The 23,663-nt window shown below is 42.3% G+C and overlaps 1 protein-coding gene and 1 long non-coding RNA gene across 3 annotated transcripts in view; one reads left to right on the plus strand and one right to left on the minus strand.

Moving 5' to 3' along the window:
* SCARA5 (scavenger receptor class A member 5) overlaps positions 1-824 on the minus strand; it is a 127,345-nt gene extending 126,521 nt beyond the window's left edge. For both annotated transcript variants that reach the window (XM_045461459.1, XM_045461453.1), the window contains exon 1: positions 427-824. The gene's annotated coding sequence lies outside the window, so the exon portion shown is untranslated. The remainder of the gene's footprint in view (positions 1-426) is intronic.
* Positions 1-23,663, plus strand: part of LOC123589405 — a 55,838-nt gene that overhangs the window by 9,196 nt on the left and 22,979 nt on the right. The gene's annotated exons all lie outside the window — the stretch shown is intronic.

The raw sequence follows: 23,663 nt of genomic DNA on the forward strand, positions 1-23,663 counted from the left end.
TCAAAAATAAACTTTAAAAAAAAATTTTAATACAGTTTTTAAAAAGCTGGAAAGGTGAAGATGTTTTATAGACAAGCTCTCCCTTCGTTCATCCGACCACTAGACGCATGTGCCCACGCACATGCACTTCACACGTGTAGAGGGACAGTCACCTGTGCCATCTGCTCCCAGAATAGGCTCTTGAGCTGCGGCATGAGCCAGGTAGAGTGGCCATGAAGGCAAAAGCTTCCCCAAACGCGGGCTCACGCCAGCGGACCCCTGCGGGCCCACAACGTGGAGGCCCTTCCCAGTTGGTGCTGCAACTCTGTGCTCCGCATCCGAGATGCCCAAAGGCAGAGCCCTGCTCCCTCTGCCGCATCCGTGTCCCCCAGCCGCCGTTGGGACGCTGTGCTCAGGTGCCAGGACAAAGTTAGTGCCAAGACTCACCTGAGTGCCCGCAGTGAGGCCACAGAAGAGCCCGTCTCCTCAGTTTCCGGCATTCGCCATGGTGGCCGATGGGCTGGCTGCTGTCACCGCACGGAGACCCAGGCAGTCCCGCAGAGCTTGTCCCCACAGCCAGCCAAAGCCAGACGGAGTCATAGAAGGAGGCTGCCCCGGTGCTCAGTGACTTGTCTCAGGGGTCCCTTCTCTGGGAGGCTCAGGTTCAGGAGGCAGCACTCAACCTTGTGCCTGATTCAGGGCCTGTGGCTGGGGAGTCCCTGTCTTGGTGTCTCGCCTCAGTCAGCCACAGGCAGCGCTCGGGAGATGTTCTGTGAAGGCACCCGCAGCTCTGCTAGATACTGAAGGAGATGTGAACTGCAGCTGCTCTGGCGGCCAGTCTTTATAAAGTTCTTGGAGCAATTGCCGAAGCTCCCCTGGGGTCTGGAACTCGTCCGCCCTCTGGTGGCCAATCTCAGCATTACAGCCTCCCGGTTCTCCCCATTAGTCCAGAGCAGTGACATCAGCCTTGTCTTGGGACACCGCACACCTAACCTAAAACCCTGCTCAAAATAATTTTTGGAAAGCTTCTACAGGAATGGAAGCTAGACCTGGCTCATGAGCCACACCAGAAACCAGTCTGAGGAACTTATTTATAGGACAGAATTGGCATTGCTCAATTCATTCACCAAACTTGGCTTAGAATTAATTTACGTGTTTTTCTGAAGTCACATCCACTCCCAGAGGACACAGATTAGCCACACTGGAGATATTCGGAAGAGTGTTCTGTGACCGCTGAAGGAACTTTCCAAAGACAGTCTCAATGCAGCCCTGTAACAAAGCCAGCATTTATGGAGCATTGACATTGCATAAGGTCCAGGGGATGCAAGAATGAGTAAGACGGGCTCCCTGTCCTCAAGGGGGTTGCAATCCAGGATGAGAGGTGCACTCAGGCACAAATAACTGTCAACCTAAGTGTGACCTAAAACATTTTTAAAAAGGCGATCTTGCCAAAATGTTAAGAGAGTAATTATATTCAGATTGGGGTGGTGATGGGGAAAGGCATCAGGGACATTCCAAAAATAGTTTGAGCCATGGCTGACCTCTCCATTTACAAGTACACACCCCCCCCCACCCCTGCCCTGAGGATAGAGCTCTGAAGGTAATGTTCATGAATACATCCCCATGTATTGGTTAAAAATTCAGTCTCGGGACGCCTGAGTGGCTCAGTCGGTTAAATGTCCAACTTCAGCTCAGGTCATGATCTCCCGGTTCGTGAGTTTGAGCCCCACGTCGGGCTCTGTGTTGACAACTCAGAGCCTGGAGCCTGCTTCAGATTCTGTGTCTCCCTCTCTCTCTGCCCCTCCCCTACTTAGGCTCTGTCTCTCAAAAATAAATATTAAAAAAAAAATTCAGTCTCAATACTGGAGGGTCAGACCTCATACATGAGAACAAAGTGCCAGGGCTCAGCATTCCCCATAGTGCAGTTGCCAACCCACGACTGAATCTGAAAGGTCTTAGTCATTTTCAGTGACTGAACCTCCTGACCATCTCTGGGAAGCAGCTCCAATATGAGGCTCCATTTTACAGAGGGAAAAAACAGTAGTAGTAATAAAAAATAATAAGAGCAAAGGGGAGGTGAGATGGAGGAGTGGGGAGAGGAAAAAGGGAGGGGGGAGGCAGGGGGAGAGGCAGGAAGCAGAGGAAAAACACTTTAGAGTATATACCACGTGCTAGGCACTTCTGAGTGCTTTTCATATATTAACTCATTTAACATTAAATGAGATAGGTCCTGTTATTATTCCCACTTCTAGAGACAGAGGAACTCAGTGATTTGTCCAAGGTCAAGCAGCCTGTAAGTGGCAGAGCTACATTCCACCCTAGGCAATATGACTCTACAATTTGTGCCCTGCCATGCCCTATACTACCTCTCGTGAAAAAGTGGTCTTTAATCACCCATCGATCCACCAACATGTCCAGGAATACAATCGTAAAAAGAGCCAGAAATGTGCTCAACATGTTCTGTCCAGGGATCTTTGCTGCAGAGATGTGTTTACTAGCAAGAAATACCAGCACGTTAGTAAGACCCTGGCGATGTCTTCCTTTACCTAAAACAAAGAGCAGTTGTTAATACTCCCACACTGGTGTGTCCTTGCCTATAGGGGAAGGGAGGGACGGGGACACAAATGCAGTCCAGGCTGTTGGCTGAGCCTCTCCTTAGTATTGGTAATTGATGATACACAATTTGTGGGGTCTAGTTTCTTCACATGAGACTCACACGTAGGCCCAGAACCGTTCAACTATGACATTTCATGAGGAACAAAGCTCATCCTTTTAAAACCTGTGGCTTCAGGGGGCGCCTGGGTGGCGCAGTCGGTTAAGCGTCCGACTTCAGCCAGGTCACGATCTCGCGGTCCGTGAGTTCGAGCCCCGCGTCAGGCTCTGGGCTGATGGCTCAGAGCCTGGAGCCTGTTTCCGATTCTGTGTCTCCCTCTCTCTCTGCCCCTCCCCCGTTCATGCTCTGTCTCTCTCTGTCCCCCCAAAAATAAATAAACGTTGAAAAAAAAAAAACCTGTGGCTTCAGGCAAGGGGCCATTCCTCTCTTTTGTTTCTGGTTTACTCCACTTTTTATAATGGTGGGATTTGTCCTTACTGTTGCATGTAGCACAAGTTACTTCTTTGGCTTTTGTTTTGTGCTGAGTAATATTCCATCATATGCATTTACTACAATTTGTTTCTTCACCTGTTGATGGGCATTTGGGTTGTTTCCAATATTTGCCTAATATGAATAGAGCTGCCAAAACAGGCAAGGGGACATTTGATAGGGATGTGTAGGGATGACCCAGAGGCTGAGTATTCTAGTGGGTGAAGTCTTGCAGGCAGCTGGTAGCTCAAATGACACCTCCTTGTCACCTAATATCAGAAGGGTCCAAAAAAATGGTTTGTTCCCATTCAATTACAGAAGACATTTACAATAGGCATTTTCCCCCAGACAGTATTATGGAAATATGATTGTGTCGAAGGAGAGTTGAACAGACTTCAATGTGGCTGCATCTATGGGTATGGAAGTTAATCGGACATCTGAATACAGTCCATGTGCTCACATGCCTCCTACTTTCTTTAAATGATTCCATTTGATTGTCCCAGTGATTCCCTGGGGCAGAGGTGTGGATGGAGTTATCATCCCCAGCCTCTATATGAAGAAACCAAGCAATGCTGAAATTGAGGGTCATACCTCCAGAGCATCTACACGTGCAGGGATTCCATCCATACATTCAGTTATTCATTCAACAAACATCTGTTGTGTACCTTTCTTCAATGTATTCCAACTATTGTTTTTTTTATTTTATTTTTTATTTTTTTTAAATTTACATCCAAATTAGTTAGCATCTGGTGCAATGATGATTTTAGGAGTAGATTCCTTAGTGCCCCTTACCCATTTAGCCCATCCCTCCTCCCACAATCCCTTCAGCAACCCTCAGTTTGTTCTCCATATTTATGAGTCTCTTCTGTTTTGTCACCCTCCCTGTTTTTAAATTATTTTTGTTTCCCTTCCCTTATGTTCATCTGTTTTGTCTCTTAAAGTCCTCATATGAGTGAAGTCATAGAATTTTTGTCTTTCTCTGACTGACTAATGTCACTTAGCATAATACCTTCCAGTTCCATCTACATAGTTGCAAGTGGTAAGATTTCATTCTTTTTGATTGCCGAATAATACTCCATTGTGTGTGTGTGTGTGCGTGTGTGTGTGTGTGTATGTGTGTATACATATTCTTTATCCATTCATCCATCGATGGACATTTGGGCTCTTTCCATATTTGTCTATTGTTGATAGTGCTGCTATAAACATTGGGGTGCATGTGTCCCTTCGAAACAGCACACCTGTCTCCCGTGGATAAATGCCTGGTAGTGCATTTGCTAGGTCATAGGGCAGTTCTATTTTTAGTTTTTTGAGGAACCTCCATACTGTTTTCCAGAGTGGCTGCACCAGTTTGTATTGCCAGCAACAATGCAAAAGAGATCCTGTTTCTCCACATCCTCGCCAACATCTGTTGTTGCCTGAGTTGTTAACGTTAGCCATTCTGACAGGTGTGAGGTGGTATCTCACTGTGGTTTTGATTTGTATTTCCCTGCTGATGAGTGATGTTGAGCATTTTTTCACGTGTCGGTTGGCAATCTGGATGTCTTCTTTGGAGAAGTGTCTATTCATGTCTTTTGCCCATTTCTTCACTGGATTATTTGTTTTTTGGGTGTTGAGTTTGATAAGTTCTTTATAGATTTTGGACACTAACACTTTATCTGATATGCCATTTGCAAATATCTTCTCCCATTCTGCCGGTTGCCTTTTAGTTTTGCTGATTGTTTCCTTGACTGTGCAGAAGCTTTTTATTTTGATGAGGTCCCAGTAGTTCATTTTTGCTTTTGTTTCCCTTGCCTCCAGAGATGTGGTGAATAAGAAGTTGCTGCAGGCAAGATCAAAGAGGTTTTTGCCTGCTTTCTCCTCGAGGCTTTTGATGGCTTCCTGTGTTACATTGAGGTCTTTCATCCACTATGAGTTTATTTTTGTGTATGGTGTAAGAAAGTGGTCCAGGTTCATTCTTCTGCGTGTCACTTTCCAGTTTTCCCAGCACCACTTGTTGAAGAGACTGTCTTTATTCCATTGGATATTCTTTCCTGCTCTCTCAAAGATGAGTTGGCCAAATGTTTGTGGGTCCATTTCTGGGTTCTCTATTCTGTTCCATTGATCTGAGTGTCTGTTCTTGTGCCAGTACCATACTGTCTTGATGATTACAGCTTTGTAGTATAGCTTGAAGTCTGGGATTGTGATGCCTCCTGCTTTGGTTTTCTTTTTCAAGATCGCTTTGGCTATTCGGGGTCTTTTCTGGTTCCATACAAATTTTAGGATTATCTTTTCTAGCTCTGTGAAGAATGCTGGTGTTACTTTGATAGGGATTGCATTGAGTATGTAGATTGCTTTGGGTAGTATTGACATTTTAACAATATTTGTTCTTCCTATCCAGGAGCATGGAATCTTTTTCCATTTTTTTGTGTCTTCTTCAATTTCTTTCATAAGCTTTCTATAGTTTTCAGGTATAGATTTTTCACCTCTTTGGTTAGATTTATTCCTAGGTATTTTATGTTTTTTTGTGCAACTGTAAATGGGATCGATTCCTTGATTTCTCTTTCTGTCACTTCACTGTTGGTGTATAGGAATGCAACCGACTTCTGTGCATTGATTTTATATCCTGCAACTTTGCTGAATTCATGAATCAATTCTAGCAGTTTTTTGGTGGAATCTTTTGGGTTTTCCATATAGAGTATCATGTCATCTGCGAAGAGTGAAAGTTTGACCTCCTCCTGGCCGATTTGGATGCCTTTTATTTCTTTGTGTTGTCTGATTGCAGAGGCTAAGACTTCCAATACTATGTTGAATAACAGTGGTGAGAGTGGACATCCCTGTCTTGTTCCTGACCTTAGGGGGGAAAGCTCTCAGTTTTTCCCCATTGAGGATGATGTTAGCATTGGGTCATTCATATATGGCTTTTATGATCTCGAGGTATGCTCCTTCTATCCCTACTTTCTTGAGGGTTTTTATCAAGAAAGGATGCTGTATTTTGTCAAATGCTTTCTCTGTGTCTATTGAGAGGATCATATGGATCTTGTCCTTTATTTTATTGATGTGATGAATCACGTTAATTGTTTTCCAGATAGTGAACCAGCCCTGCATCCCAGATATAAATCCTGCTTGGTCGTGGTAAATAATTTTTTTAATGTATTGTTGGATCTGGTTGGCTATTATCTTGTTGAGGATTTTTGCATCCATGTTCATGGGGGAAATTGGTCTATAGTTCTCCTTTTTAGTGGGGTCTCTGTCTGGTTTTGGAATCAAGGTAATGCTGGCTTCATAGAAAGAGTTTGGAACTTTTCCTTCCATTTCTGTTTTTTATAACAGTTTCAAGAGAATAGGTGTTAACTCTTCCTTAAATGTTTGGTAGAATTCCCCTGGAAAGCCATCTGGCCCTGGACTTTTGTTTTTTGGCAGATTTTTTTATTATGAATTCAATTTCCTTACTGGTTATGGGTCTATTCAAATTTTCTATTTCTTCCTGTTTCAGTTTTGGTAGTGTATATGTTTCTAGGAATTTGTCCATTTCTTCCACATTGCCCATTTTTTATTGGCATATAATTGCTCATAATATTCTCTTATTGTTTTTATTTCTGTTATGTTGGTGGTCATCTCTCCTCTTTCATTCTTGATTTTATTTATTTGGGTCCTTTCCTTTTTCTTTTTGATCAAACTGGCTAGTGGTTTATCAATTTTGTTAATTCTTTCAAAGAACCAGCTTCTAGTTTCATTGATCTGTTCTACTGGTTTTTTTTTTGGTTTCGATAGCATTAATTTCTGCTCTAACCTTTATTATTTCCTGTCTTCTGCTGGTTTGGCGTTTTATTTGTGTTCTTTTTCCAGATCCTTAAGGCGTAAAGTTAGGTTGTGTATCTGAGATCTTTCTTCCTTCTTTAGGAAGGCCTGGATTGCTATATACTTTCCTCTTATGACCACCTTTGCTGCGTCCCAGGGGTTTTGGGTTGTGGTGTTATCATTTTCATTGACTTCCATATACTTTTTAATTTCCTCTTTAACTGCTTGGTTAGCCCATTCATTCTTTAGTAGGATGTTCTTCAGTCTCCAAGTATTTGTTACCTTTCCAAATTTTTTCTTGTGGTTGATTTCAAGTTTCGTAGCGTTCTGGTCTGAAAATATGCACGGTATGATCTTGATCTTTTTGTACTTACTTAGGGCTGATTTGTGTCTCAGTATATCGTCTATTCTGGAGAACGTTCCATGTGCACTGGAGAAGAATGTATATTCTGCTACTTTAGGATGAAATGTTCTGAATATATCTGTAAGTCCATCTGGTCCAGTGTGTCATTCAAAGCCATTGTTTCCTTGTTGATTTTTTGATTAGATGATCTGCCCATTGCTGTGAGCAGGGTGTTGAAGTCTCCTACTATGATGGTATTACTATCGATGAGTTTCTTTATGTTTGTGATTAATTGATTTGTATATTTGGGTGCTTTCACATTTGGCGCATAAATGGTTACAATTGTTAGGTCTTCTTGGTGGATAGACCCCTTGATTATGATATAATGCCCTTCTGCATCTCTTGATACAGTCTTTATTTTAATTTTTTTTTCAATGTTTATTTATTTTTGGGACAGAGAGAGACAGAGCATAAATGGGGGAGGTGCAGAGAGAGAGGGAGACACAGAATCGGAAACAGGCTCCAGGCTCCGAGCCATCAGCCCAGAGCCCGACGCAGGGCTCGAACTCACGGACCGCGAGATCGTGACCTGGCTGAAGTCGGACGCTTAACCGACTGCGCCACCCAGGCGCCCCTACAGTCTTTATTTTAAAGTCTAGATTGTCTGACAGAAGTATGGCTACTCCAGCTTTCTTTTGTTGACCATTAGCATGATAGATGGTTCTCCATCCCCTTATTTTCAATCTGAAGGTGTCTTTAGGTCTAAAGTGGGTCTCTTGTAAGCAGCATATAGATGGATCTTGTTTTCTTATCCATTCTGTTACCCTATGTCTTTTGATTGGAACATCGAGTCCATTGACATTTAGAGTGAGTACTGAAAGATATGAATTTATTGCCATTATGACGCTTGTAGAGTTGGAGTTTCTGGTGGTATTCTCTGGTCTTTGTTGCTTTTGATACATATATATATACATGTATATATACATATATATATATACATATATACAGATATATATATATATATATATATATATATATATATATATATACATATTTGTCTTTTCTCCCCTCAGAGAGTCCCCCTTAAAATTTCTTGCAGGGCTGGTTTAGTGGTCACAAACTCCTTTAATTTTTGTTTGTCTGGGAAACTTTTGATCTCTCCTTCTATTTTGAATGACAACCTTGCTGGATAAAGAATTCTTGGCTGCATATTTTTCTGATTCAGCACACTGAATATATTCTGCCACTCCTTTCTGGCCTGCCAAGTTTCTGTGGATAGGTCTGCTGCAAACCTGATCTGTCTTCCCTTGTAGGTTAGGGACTATTTTTTCCTTTCTGCTTTCACGATTCTCTCCTTGCTTGAGTATTTTGTGAATTTGACTATGATATGCCTTGTTGGTGGTCGGTTTTTGTTGAATCTAATGCGGGTCCTCTGTGCTTCCTGGATTTTGATGTCTGTGTTTTTCCCCAGGTTAGGAAAGTTTTCTACTATGATTTGCTCACATAACCCTTCTACCCCTATTTCTTTCTCTTCCTCTTCTGGGACCCCTATGATTCTGATGTTGTTCCTTTTTAATGAGTCACTGATTTCTCTAATTCTTAAATCATGCTCTTTTGCCTTCATCTCCCTCTTTTTTTCTGCTTCATTATTCTCTATAAGTTTGTCATCTCTATGGCTGATTCTCTGTTCTGACTCATCCATCCTTGCTGCCACCGCATCCATCCATGATTGCAGCTCAGTTATAGCATTTTTCATTTCATTCTGGCTATTTTTTGCTTCTTTTATCTCTTCAGAAAGGGATTCTAATCTATTTTCAACTCTAGCTATTATTCTTATTATCGTGATTCTAAATTCTGGTTCAGACATCTTGTTTGTATCTGTGTTGGTTAAATCCCTGGCTGTCGTTTCTTCGTGCTCTTTCTTTTGGGGTGAATTCCTTTGTTTTGTCATTTTGAAGGGAGAAAAGGAATTAATGAGCTAGAAAAATTGAAATTCCAAAAATTAAAATTAGAAAAATATTAAAATTAAAAATTAAAAACACACACACACACAAAAGTCGAATAGATGATGCTAGATCCTAGGTGTGTTTTGGTCTGGGTGTTGAAAGTGGTTTGACAGATTTGAGGAAAAAAAAGGGAGGGGGAAAGGAAATCATTTGAGAATTAAAAAAAAAAATGAGTACACTGAAAATGAGATGATGGGGGTAAAATAGAATTTGAAAAAATATACACAAAAGTAAAGAATATAGTAGAAAAAATTAAAGAAAAATATTTTTAATAAAAATGAAAAATAAATGATTTTTTCTTTTTCTGTATTCAAGAAAAAATAAAAGAAATGAAAAAGAGAAAGATTTAAAAAAAGAAAAAAGAAATCTTTTGAAAATTTGAAAAAGTGAATACACTGTAGTAGACTAAAATAAAATGAAGGGAGTAAAATAGAATTTGAAAAAAATTACATAAAAGCAAAAAATATACTAAAAAAATTAAATAAAAATATTTTTAATTGAAACTGAAAGTAAAAATGAAGTTTTTCTCTTTCTGCATTCAAGAAAAAGAAAAGAAACAAAAAAGAGAAAAAAGAAAACTAAACAAAGAAAAAAGGAAATTGTGAAAATTTGAAAAGGTGAATACACTGAAGTAGACTAAAATAAAATGATAGAAGTAAAATAGCATTTGAAAAAATTTACACAAAAGTAAAAAATATAGTAATAAAAATTAAAGAAAAATATTTTAATAAAAATTGAAAATAAAAATGAATTTTTTCTCTTTTCTGTATTCAAGAAAAAGTGTAAAAGAGAAAAAGAAAAAAAAAAAAGAAAATTGAATAGATGAACCTGCTAACAGATTGAAGTAGGACTGAAATTACTTCGTTTTCCCGTAGAAGTCAGTCTATGTAGGGTTTTATAGTCCATAAGTTAAGCTGGCGGTGAGGCTTGTGTTGGCCCACAAGTTGGCCCAGTTGGGCGGGGCTCAGTGTAACAGCTCTGCTCTCCACTAGATGGTGCTGCTAGCCTACTGGGGTAGATTCTTGCGGGGCTCGTTGGTGCGTATGCGCATGTGCGGGAGCGGAGAAAATGGCTCCACCCAACTACCCAGTCTGTTCTCCCGAAGCAGCAATCGTGCACCCGTCCTCCATCTTTAGCTCTTGTCCACTCCCTGCTTTTTCATTCTCCATGACCAGGCCCCAGGCAGTACCTCTCTACCGAGTTTTTTCTCAGATGCGGCTGTTTTCCCAGGCCCCTTACTTCTGAAGCACTGCGGCTTTGACCTGTTCTGCCCCTCTGGGGGAGGGTCTCCCCGAGCAATGGCCAAATGTCAGCTGTACCCAGGAATGCTTGCTGGACCCTGCTGCTGCCGGTGCCCCAGGACTGTGGCCAGGTGCCAGCCTGTCCCAGAAAAAGTTCGAGAGATAGTGTAGCAGCAGCATTTCAGGGATTATGGAAAATCACAACACACATCTGGCACCAGGCTTCACCCTTAATGACCTTGACCCAGCACCAGCGAATGTGGCCACTTTCTGGGGTCTGCTGGGACCAGGTGGCTTCAACAGTCTCTACCAAATGTCCTTCCAGCAGTGGAACCGCTTTTCCCTGTGTGGCCTGAGATCCTCCTGGACCCCACTGTGTTCCTGGGGATTCGCCCTTCCCACCAGAGCACCTCTAGGTATTGAGCTGTGGAGTTGCAGCCTTTGCACTTCAGTTTATAGTCTTGTTTATAGTCTTAATGGAATTTAAACCCTCTCCTTTCTCCTTTCTCCCTTTTTAGTTTAGTCCCTGCAGCTGTTTCCAATTTTCCACTTTCTCTCCAGCTGCTTTTGGGGAGGGGTGCTTTTCCCATATTCTCCCCCCATCTCCGTCCTCTCTCCACTCACAAAAGCACTCCCCTTCCTGCGCCTTCTTGCTCCCCAAATTCACCTGTCTCCACCGTGTACCTGCTGAATTCTGTGGTTCAGGTTGTGCAGATTGTTGTGTTAATCCTCCAGTTTTCTAGGTGTGTAGGATGGTTTAGTGTTGGTCTGGCTGTATTTCATGGACGTGAGACACACAAAAAACTTCCATGCTCTTCTGCCATCTTGGCCTCTCCCCCAAATATTCTTTCAAACATGAATTAGACCCAGCCCCCACCCTTCAGGATCTGGCCCAAGAGGAGAAGAGGTACTACAGTGAAGAGTCACCGTCCAGCTCCCTCAAGGGGCTCCTTGTGGCTTCACATACTGCTTTTGTTGGATGAGTTGCAAACCTTCACCCTCAGGCTTGACTTTGTTTCTCGCCCCCCACCTCAACAAGAATCTATCTTAAAAAGTCTAACATACAGGGGCACCTGGGTGGCTCAGTCAGTTAAGCGTCCAACTTCGGCTCAGGTCATGATCTTGTGGTTTATGAATTCGATCCCTGCGTCGGGCTCTGTGCTGACAGCTCAGAGCCTGTAGCCTGCTTCAGATTCTGTGTCTTTCTCTCTCTCTCTGCCCCTCCCCCGCTCATTCTCTGTCTCTCTGTCTCTCAAGAATGAATAAACTTGAAAAAAAATTAAAAAAAAAAGTCTAACATACCTAAGGAAAAATGCACAAATCATTATTATCCCATGTGTATATTGTTCACAAACTGCATAGAGCTGGTGAAAGCAGCATCTCGGCCAAAAGCAGAACATTCCAAGCAGCCCAGAAGCTCCCCTTGGGTCCCTTCTGGTCTTCAATCCTTCCAGCCACCAGGTAACCACTGGGTCACACGCCATCGCCGTAGATGATTTTGCCTGTTCTTGAATTTCACGTAGACAGAATCAGGCACTCTGTGTCTGGCTTCAGCATCTCATGCGTGAGATTGTTCCCCTTTGTTGGTTTAACAATTCATTCCTCCTTGTTGCTCTAAGTATCCCATCGTGTGAATCTACCACAATTTATCTGTCCTTTCCACTGGTGATGGCCGTTTGGGTAGTTTCTAGTTTTTGACTATTACGAAGAGGCCTGCTATGAACACTCTTGCACATGTCTTCCGGTGAGCATATGGGTGCATTTCTCTTGGGTATATCCCTTGGAAGGGAATTGCTAGGTCATCCGGCAACATGGTGTTTAGCTTCAGCAGGTAGTGCCCAAGAATTTTCCAGATGGTTGTGCCAGTTGTGCCAGTTCACCCTCCCTCCAGCAGTGTGTGGGAGTTCCAGTGCTCCACATCCTCCCCTGTGTTAGCAATTTCATCTTGTCCATTTCATCCATTCCAGTGGGTAGGGAGCGTCATCATACTATGGTTGCAATTTGCATTTTCCCGATGACAAATGAAGCCAGGCTCCTTCAACTATGCTTAGTTACTCTAATATTTTTAATCTGAAGTCCTGCGGTCTGTGTCTCTCCATTGACACCAGCAAGTCCCTGCCTGGTGGATTTGTGTTGACTATTCCCTGTGCCTGGAACAGCTCCCCCAGGTGTTTGCAAGGCTAATTCCTTTGTGTCCTCCCAACCTTTTCTCAAATGTCACCTTCTCAGGGAGGCTAACCCTAAGGATCCTGTTTAAGATTGCTAGCTACCCCCCAGCACCCATGATTCTCCTTATCCTGCTCCACTGCCTTTTTCTTTTCCCATTGTCCTCCTTGACTTAAACTTACTACATAATACACTGTGCTTGTCAGTGATGACACGTTTGTATTGTTTACAGTCTGTAGAGTATCAGCTCCATGAAGGCAGCTCACTTATGCATCCCAAATGCCTAGAACAGGTCCTGGCCTACAGTAAATAAATGCTCAATAAGTATTTGTTGGATGAAGATTTGGGGAAAGTGCATTCTAGGTACTGGGAACAAGGAGGTTCTAAGGTCCCAGTATAGAAACAGAGTGGACGCGCTGGAGGGACAGAAAGGAGGCCCATGTGGCTGTAGCACAGAGAACACGGTGCACCAGGAAGTGCAGGTAGGGATCTTATTCTGAGTGCAGCTGGACACCGCTGCTCTTTCTATATGTCTCCATCTTCTCCCAGGGAGCACAAAGATCCGTATTGCATATTTCTACTTTTTTTTTTTTTTGCATTATATCTTCACTATGATTTGCTATTTATTTAATTAAAATTCTAAAAATCGTGCTAAAGTACACATAAAATAGACCATCTTAACCGTTTTTAAACATACAGCTCAGAAGCATATTTCCATTGTTGTACAACCCATCACCCCTCTCCATTTCTGGAACTTTTTTCATCTTGCAAAGCCACAACTCCATAGCTCCCGGTTTCCCCTTCTTCCTGGCCCCTGGCACCTCCCACTCTGCTTTCTGTCTCTACAGCTTTGACACCTAGTGACGTTGCTATTTCTTCATTTGTGGACTGCTCTACAGAAGATACAGTCTTTCATTTTCGCCTTTAGTGTTTTTCTTTTTCTCTAGTTTTTAACTCAGTTTATGTGAAGTCTAAATATGTCTAAAATAATTTCTGCCCGTTGTTGACAAACCAGTGTTCATCTTTTTCTGTTGTTCAGCTTTGTAGACATGTCCTGGTGAAAAGCTTATCATCTCTCAAAGCCCAGAATTTGAATTGGCCATTTTTAAAAAGTAACTACTGTTTAATGATACAACAGATTTTATCAGCTTAGGTCTTATTCAAGAGATACTTTGGTAAAAAGTGGTTATTGTACACACAAAGTGATATTGGAATTTGGAATTTGGTTTTATAAAATTTTGTTCGATCAATAATATAAATACTTTCTGATTTGCCATCTTAGTGTTTCTCTCAACACACTCATCTGATCTCAACTGAAACCCACCAGCCACCCTAGCCACTGGCCCCCGGCCCCCTGCCAATAGAAGATAAATGTGAGGGAGGGAATATGGACCCAAGGAATGAGGCTTCCAAGTCAGAAAGCAGCCCAAGCCTCTGAGAGAGTCAAAACCTGATCAGCTTTAAGTCATTCCTGGTGATTGTTAGTTCCTCGTCTATAACTTTCTGTATCTCCCCCTGCCAAAAGAATTATGCATACTGTTAATTAAGAAAAATACAATAACCTCTTTAAAAGATGACTCAGACATTGTAAGGCTGAATTATGAACAATGCCCTAGATTTATAGTGTGGAGCCTGGACTTTAATCTGACCATTCCTGGTCACATGTCCTTGGGCAAATCACTGAACTTCTTGGTTTCAGTATTCTCATTGGACATAAAGATGACAATCCCTTATCACAGGGTAGTTGTGAGGATCAGATGGGATAAGCAGAGACTGTGAGCCCACTAGTATCACAAGATGTTCCCAGAAGTGCCCTGAAAAGGGAATCTCTGGCCAACGCAAAAGGTGTTCCTTAATTACAGGACTTACCAGAGCCTTTATGATGTTATTGGGCATGGTGACTTTCCACAAGAGGGATGTGGTATTAAGGCTTTTCTATTTTAACTGAACCCAGAGAACAGGGCTAATGTTCCACAGGACACGCTGAAGGAAATTCTGAGCTAAGGTAGTAAAAAGGCTTGTTTACAATTCAAACAAAAACATTTTAGAAAACTGGAAGGTCCTTCCTCTGAGTACCGGTCAGTGGAAGATGTCTCATGCTACTGGAGCATGGAGAGGAGTCATTTATTCTGAAAGGACAATAATACAATCCTGCCGGTCACGTTCCTGAGGGAGGGACCACATCCCATGTGTCGTCATCTTCCTGTCCTGCAGCATAGCCTGTAACGTCGTTGAGTTGGTTGCCCAAAGCATGGGTGTCACTTCTTTGCTCAAGACCAATGGCTGCCCACTGCCGTTAGCTCACCCTCTTGATCCTGACTTCTTCTGCCTTGACCCCCACTCCCGTTTCTCTCTTGGCACTGAGGCCCAGCCCCTTCTCCCCGCTCCCCATCCACACCTACCTGCTGAGACTTCACCCACTTCCCACCCTCCCCCTCTATCTCCCCAGACTTTCCAACATCACTCATGCCTCATGGTCAACCCAAGCCCCGTCCCTCACCCACACCTTCTCCACTGACTGGCCCTCTTCTTTCAATGACCACTGTTCTCAGAAGCTGCTCCACACACCCAGGTGCCCGAACAGAGTGCTGCAGGTAGCCCTGAGCTCACTGAGGTCCAGGTTCACGTGTTATACTCTTGCATGTCCCCTGCCCCCAGCTTTGGGCCCAGGGATAAGCCCAAAGCAGATGTACACTCACTAATCGGTGATGGGGACAGGAGGCTGCAGAGATGCCATGTGGAGGAAAGACTGGATTCCAAGGCAGGACAGCCAGCCTTGACTCCCAGCTCCACCCCACAAGCGCTACAGGTATTAAGCAAATCACTAAACCTCTTTAAATCTTCATTTCCGCATTTGTAAAACTGGGTTACTACTTCCTGGCCTTCCCATCTCAAGGGTTACTGCAAGGAAGAGGGATGTTGAAACTCATAGCACTTTGCGAATGTTAGCCACTGTTAATGTTTTCGGAGTTGACAGCCCCTGAAAAATGGAGTATTGATCGTAATGTGGTTCTTTCTCTAGTGTCCAGCTGCTGACAGCTGGCGCTGAGTCTAAGACAGTGGGAGCAAGAGCCTCCGCCTTGCGGAGTTCCCTGCTCCTCGTACATCATGGAACCCACCCAACCATCTGCTTCATTTCCATGTGCTCGTCTCATTTTCATTCATTTCCCAGAAGGTGTGGGGATGATGAATTACATGAGACAGCCCAGGTTTTCTGACACTGGTCCAGGGTCCTAGGCAGCAAAGATGGTGAGCCCAATCCCCATGAGGTGCAAAGGCCAGAGACCCAGGAGAAGGGCTTGCTCAGACCTCTTTCTGTAATAAAATTTAATGGCCCAGTTTACTCAAAATGGGTCATATATGAGGGGCTCCAAGAGAATCTGCCCTGGAGCTGAGATGATGTAAATTTTGTTTGGGAATTGGATGATTAAGTAATTTTAATGTGAGCAACTTGTAATTTGTAGCCAAACATGTTCATTCAAGTGAATCATAAGAAACTTCTCAAAACAGGGTGAGAATTTGGGCCAAAACTCAGAGGAAACGATTTAGTAGAATAAATGTATAGCAGACAGCAATGTCAGAAAAATTCATCTGCTTGCAAACAAGATGTGAAATAACAGGTTTCTTGGGGACACATAAGAAAAAAAAACTAAGATTTCAGATGACTGAGGTTGATGTAAGAGTTGAGAGAAACAGCTATTTCAAAACTTAGGCTGCATTAATAGAAGCATGGTGAGCAGAAAAATGGAGATGACAAAGTTCCTGCAATCTGCACTGATGAGCTTACACCTGGTACATATGTTCAGTTCTAGGTGCCTCTGACTGAAAAACTAAATCCCAGCTTGGAGGCTGCCCATGGAGGTGACGAGGGACATGAAGCATCCAGAAACCAACAGGGAAGAACAGTGTTTGGCCCAGAACAGACCCACCCAAGGGGACATGATTTCTGTTTGCAGATATATCAAGGGCTGTTATGGGGAGCAGTGTTAAGATTTTTTTTTTTTTAATTATACTAGAAGGCAAGGCAGACTTCTATTCATGATGTAGAATCTCTTATTCCCAACTGAGCTGTCTGGATCTGGGTGTCCCAGCTGATGACTGCAAACTCCCCACTCACGCTGTTTAATCAGAGCCTGGGGAGTGTGTGTGAGGCAGAAATACCACAGAGGGGTCTTCTACATCAGGGACTGGTTGGACCCAGCGACCTTTGATATCTCTTCCAAGTGTAAGAGAGTTTTCACACAAAAATTTTCTCCACCTTGATAGAAAGTAACTTACAGCCAATATTGTTGCTTAGATTGCTTGGGCTGGGAGAGAAAAAGGGCATTCCACGCATGCTTTTCATATTAAGAACTCAGAACAGGAAACATTATATTCAGTAAATTTCATAAGTAACAATAATAAAGATATTTTTGGCTGCATATTGAGCCAGAAGGAGAGAAAAGGAGAAAAGATAGAGAAAGATTGAGAAAGAATGATGGAGATAAAGGAGAGGAAAACAAGGCAAATAAATGGAATAAGAGAGAAAGAGGGAGGGAAAAAGTGAAGGACCGGAATATAAAGTTATATAATATTTTTCTGCTTTTCTAAAGCACGATACATACTGTGACTAGCGCAAAATGGACATTTTCTAATTTGGATTGTACATTTATCAAAGGCATGCATGCATTTTAAAAATCTTTTCAAAGATGTTCAACGTCGCTCCTTATCAGGGAAATACAAATCAAAACCACACTCAGATATCACCTCACGCCAGTCAGAGTGGCCAAAATGAACAAATCAGGAGATTATAGATGCTGGAGAGGATGTGGAGAAACGGGAACCCTCTTGCACTGTTGGTGGGAATGCAAATTGGTGCAGCCACTCTGGAAAGCAGTGTGGAGGTTCCTCAGAAAATTAAAAATAGACCTACCCTATGACCCAGCAATAGCACTGCTAGGAATTTACCCAAGGGATACAGGAGTACTGATGCATAGGGGCACTTGTACCCCAATGTTTATAGCAGCACTCTCAACAATAGCCAAATTGTGGAAAGAGCCTAAATGTCCATCAACTGATGAATGGATAAAGAAATTGTGGTTTATATACACAATGGAATACTATGTGGCAATGAGAAAGAATGAAATATGGCCTTTTGTAGCAACGTGGATGGAACTGGAGAGTGTGATGCTAAGTGAAATAAGCCATACAGAGAAAGACAGATACCATATGGTTTCACTCTTATGTGGATCTTGAGAAACTTAACAGAAACCCATGGGGGAGGGGAAGGAAAAAAAAAAAAAGAGTTTAGAGTGAGAGAGAGCCAAAGAGTAAGAGACTGTTAAAAACTGAGAACAAACTGAGGGTTGATGGGGGGTGGGAGGGAGGGGAGGGTGGGTGATGGGTATTGAGGAGGGCACCTTTTGGGATGAGCACTGGGTGTTGTATGGAAACCAATTTGACAATAAATTTCATATATTGAAAAAAAACAGAGAAAAAAAATTAAAAAAAAAAACTTTTCAAATAAGCAAGTAGTTCTACAGGCTTATTATGGAAGCAGCAGCTCCTAACTTCTTTCATACACATGTCCTAATTCCCATAGGTGCATGGTTACTTTTTATATCTATTTCCACATTTCGGAGTAACACAGTTATACTGCTATTTCTTGATTTTTGTTCTGTTTTGTTACATGGATTATCGAGTCCCACTATAGAAAAGAGAGTTCATTTTCTTTATGCTGTTTCTCATTTCACACACATTCCTTCCCCTATCCTCCTGGTATAGTTACATCATACTTTTCTTTAGATCATCTTTCTGTTTACTTTATTATGATTATATAAATACTAGTCACAACCAAGCCATACACTATATTTTCTTCTGAAACATTTTATCTTTCCTAGAACTAATAATAATCTTATTTTTTCTGTTTGTGTAGTTTTCTATTTGTCTGTCACCAATTCTCCAATTTCCTCCACTCCAGCTGCTACACCATTTTCATCCATTTCCTCTAGATGTAGTCAAAAAGATCAGGTATTCTAGTTTATATTTTTGTAGATGTCACCCCTAAACATTCTGATTTGCTTCATGCTGGACCAATTGCTCTCTACACCTAGCCCGTGGCTATTATCCAGAGATTTTTTTTTTTTTTCCTTCACCTTAATCCCGGAGCTTCTCCTTGATTCTGTCTTGGTTTGGAGCCTCTGCTTTCTTACTATTCTGCCTTTCACTTTCCTAGTTTACTTCCCTGTTTTGGTGGAGCACATTTATGGTAGGATACATTTATGGAGACTTTGAATGTTTGAAAATATCTTTAGACTTTTACCATTACCCTTGACTGATAGTTTGTCTAGGTATGAAATTTTAAGTTGAGATTGCCTGAAAATTTTGAAGACATTCTACCACTGTCCTTCCAATATTATGAAGTCCAAAACTATTCCCATTCCTGACCTTTATATGTGACCTTCTCCTTTTCCTCTCTAGAAGTGTTTGAAATTTTCTCTGTCCCCGGTGTTTTAAAATTTTGCAGATAAGTTTTGGCATGGGTCAGGTTTCATCCATTATCCTAGGCACTCAAAGAGACTTTCAATCTGGAGTCTCGGGTTCTTCATTCTGGGAAATTTTCTTGAATTATTCCCTTCATATTTTCCTCCCCTCCTCCTTCCTTCCCTCCCACCCCCCTTCTCTTTTTCTCAAACTTGTTAGATATTGGACTTCTTTGACAGAATCTCTCATTTTCCCAGCTTTTCTCCCTCAGCTTCCATCTTCTCATTTTTTCTTGCTTTATTTTTGGGGACATTTCCTTGAGTTTACATTTCAAACGTTCTTTTCCATTTAAAAAAAAAATTATGCCAGCATATTTTTTTTTAATTTCCAAGAGTTTCTTATTCTGTGATAAATTTTTCATCATAACACTTTTCCTGTATCATGATGCAATATCTTTACAGATCTCCCTGTAGATGCTGTTTTTAAGGATCATTTTTAAGGAATATTTTCCTTTCCCTGCAATTGTCTCTGTTTCCTCTAAGCTACATATATTTTCTGTTTGTTTTTGTCATTATCTTTCACACAAAAGACTTTTTTCCCTAAAGTCTTGGTTATGTCTTCGTATTTAAGAGGGAAGAACTAAAAGAAGCTATCTGAATGCTCTGTGGACATGGGCACGTCAACTCAGGGTTTCACTGTGGGGTTATTTACATGGGTTGTTCTAGGGAACCCCCAGTATTTACTTTAAGATTTTTTTTCTTGTTGTTTGATCATATTCAGTCTTCTTTTGGGGGAGCCTAAGACTGGCAGCCAATGTTTTAGGACTTGAAGGGGGAAAGAGAGCTGGCAAGTTGGTCTCAGAATTCTGTATGTGCACTTAATCAACTTGATTTCAGTGCAACATAACCAGGCTTGATGTCCCTCAATCCAGACATCTTCCAGAGACCAGCCTACAGTTTTGTGTTTGGGTGGGAAATCACAGTCACCCAGGAGTGTGCAGTCAGAGAGGCTAACTAGGAGTTGAAACGCTTAATCAGCATATTCTCTAATAATCATCTGGTTTTAAGCCCCACTTTCAAACCCAGTTCAAGAGGTACCTGGTGCTGTCAGTTCCTAAGACTTTGGGGGAGTTTTATGGTGTGTACCAGTTACTATTTCTGTGTAACCAATCGTCCCAAAACCTCATGGCACAAAACAAAACCCATTTTAGTAGGTTCATGGATTCCATGGAATGGGAATGTGGATGGGCCAGGCAAGGACGGTTTCTTTCTACTACACAATGTTTGGGGCCTCAGGCAAATTCAAGTTGGCTAGAAGTGACTCAAATGGCTAAAGGCTGAAACAGCTGGGGCTGGAAGATCCATTTCCAAGATGGTTTCTTCATCTAGAACTTGGGCTGTGATGACGGGCAGAGTGGGTTCAGCTGCGACTGTCTACTGGAGCAACTATACATGGTCTCTTCACGTGGTTTGGGTCTCTCACAGGCAGGGCAGCTGGGATCTGAGAGAGAGCACCCTGAGAGCAAGTGTTCCAAGAGAACCAGGCAGACACTGCATGACCTTTCATGAATCCACTTTAGAAGTCAGACAGCATCACTTCTGCTATACTCTGTTGACTGAAGAAGTCACGGGCCCTTCCAGATTAAGGGGAGAAGACAAAGATGTGTCAAAACATTTGGGGGCTATGTTTTAAAACCACATTATGTTTCAAGTTAGATTGTTCCTCAGCCTCTCTGCTTTTCCCATTCCCAACTTAAGGTTCAATTTTCTTGAAACTTCCAAGCTATCATCACTCATTTTTCTGCTTTTCAGCTTCTAGAATTTCGTTGTTATTGTGCTCTTGGCTGGATTTATGCCCAAAAACAGCAGCAACAATAACAAAATACAAAAACCCTTTTATGTTTTTTTAGTGGAATTCTAAAGGCAAAGGAGATAAATGTTTGTGTTCAATTTGCCGTATTTATCCAAAAGTCTCATTTATTTAATTTTTAGAATTCTTTGCCATATAATTTTATACCAATCCATTGATTTTATCACCTGTGATTTTTTAAGCCAATTTATAAGGAACCATATTTATCATTCTACATGTGGTTTGTATTTGGACCCTTTACCATTCTTGTCACCCTTCTCTAGACAGCCTACTCTTTCTCAAAGAGCTTGTTGAGAACCACTATGCAACGCTGAACCCAGGTCTGTAGGAATATAGCACCTTGAGACAGTTGCCTCTTTGCTTTGGATACAACTTTTTACTGTTGCAGCCTGAGACCAAATGATGTTTCTTGACTGCTACTCCACATTGTTGACCAAGTCACCCAAACCACCTTTACACATGGGCTATTAAACCAGGTTTTCCCCATCTTGTTCTTGTGCACTTGACTCATAAATTCTGAGTGAGAGTCTACTTTACATTTATATCCCTCGTTATATTTAATCTTATTAGCTTCAGTTCATTACTCCAATCTCTTGAGATCTTTTGAATTTTGATTCTATCTTCCTAGTATTAGCTAATCCTAGCTTTGTCATTGCTAATCCTAGCAATTGGTCATTTTCAATTCTGCTAAGCCTCCACCTGCTACAATCAAGCCACTGATAATACACTGAAAAGCTCAGGACCAAGGCTCTGGGTGGCTTCACCAGCGCTCTCTCCCCAAGATGATATTGAGTCCCTGGGCAACTGTACTTGGTTCTTATAACCCAGCCAGTTTATCTTCTTGGTATTCAACCCACATTTCTCCATCATAGCCACAGAAATGTCATGAATCTTTTTATTTCTCTACGTGAATGGAAAATTTTCAAGATATAAGGTATTAATAGACTTGTGGTATGGTAAGGCCAACAGATAAGGAGACAACTGCCACGGAAAAGATAACTTGTTACTCAGAGTTCTCAAAGAGTAGGGTATGCCACACCTTGGGGGGGGGTACCTGGGAAGTATCAGGGTCAGTTAGGAGGCAGAGGAAGTGAGGAGAAAATGTGGTCAAGGGACTTTTTGTGATTTCCTTGGGAAGGAACAAATTAAATCAGGGTAATAAGGTTTAAGATTAGCTAGTTGGAATAATTTCAGCAGGATATGGGGCATGACAAATTGTCTGGTATCTGACCCTGGGATGATTAGAAGATATAGAGCCCAACAGAGAAGGTGGTTTGGGGTGTGGGCTCTGGACTGGTTGGTTAGCATTTGAAAAGCACTCTCACTGAAAGGTAAGTTATCTACTCTCTCTAGGAATTGGGGTGGAGAGTAGTCCCTCCAGGGTCAGCAAGGCCCCAGATTTCAAAGCATTAGAATATAGGAAATAAATGATGTGATTAATACACAAATACACTGTGTTAATACACAAATACAGTGAGCTGATGTGATGCAAGGTGGACAGTACCAGAGAAGTCCTACCTCAGGAAGTCCTACCTCAGTGCTCATATAGGTGCCCCAAATACTTTCTCTTTTACCTTCCTCATTCAAAAGAAGGTGGGGGGGGGGGGAGTGTCAGAATAATGTGACCACTGTTTCCACAGACCATTTCTGACTCTTCTCTGCTCATGAGCTTTTGAGTGCTCCACTGGGAGGCACAGCAGAGGTTCAGCTTATAGGGGGTAGCCAACACTGAAGATTCTTTCCCTGTGTCCCTCAGCATGCTCCTTGTAAAGTGTATGCACACGTGTGCACTTCTCAAGATATATTCACTCTAGATCAATAGTTTTCCCCTTCCCCAGTTCCAACTGAAACTTATTATGCATGGAAACCTCAAACCCAAGTTAAAGGCAGTGATTCAGAATTAAAACTGGCTGGGATTAAGTGTCTGCTCCCTAAGATCCACTAGGATGAGCTCTTGGCAAGGGTGAATGAGAATTCTTGCTGAAGTTCGTCTCTCCCCTTCTCTGGATTGGGCAGCTTTGGCCACTTCCCCAGTATGTACTGGCTCTCTGCTATACACATGCCTCTGTGCCCCTGGCAGAGCAGATCACATCCACCAGGATCTTAGCATATGTGAGAACAGACTTGTGAAGCTCATTGTCTTTCTCTGGAAACTCTTCCAGTCCTTTGAATGTGTAGAGGGAAGCTGCTGAGGATGCAGACTAAAGATGGTCAGATCTCAGCCGGAGACAGGAGCTGAGCCAGGAAAACTGCTCAGGAGCAACCCTTCCGTCTTGGCATTTCCATGTGTCTACATGTTATGTCACCAGATGAAGCCAGTGTGCCAGCAGGCGCCATATCTGTGTAAGCATAAGTGACTCTCCATTTGGTCATATTCTTTGGGTCGCGGGCTACTGCCACACTAGATGGAAAAATAATCCAGCCCCTTCTCCCTCCACACCCCTCCTCAGAGCCTGCATTCCCAGCAGGTGCATCCTGAATCAGAGATTTATCAAGAGGCATTCTATGGTCCCTTCCACCTTTTATGCTCTCTGACTATGGGTTTTGGTTGAAGGATCCCTCCTTTAGAAGTCATTCTCCTGGGTAGCAAGGTCTGTTGTCAGCTTTTCTTCTTTGAGGGGTCCTCTATCAAACAACATCCCTGACCTTGGGTACACACAGAACACATTCCACTGTGTAACTGATCTTCAGACTGTGTGACAGTATCTCCAAAGACCACAGGCACATTGCTGAGGAAC

The sequence above is a fragment of the Leopardus geoffroyi genome, chromosome B1 (genome assembly GCF_018350155.1).
Source record: "Leopardus geoffroyi isolate Oge1 chromosome B1, O.geoffroyi_Oge1_pat1.0, whole genome shotgun sequence".
Classification (NCBI taxonomy): Eukaryota; Metazoa; Chordata; class Mammalia; order Carnivora; family Felidae; genus Leopardus; species Leopardus geoffroyi.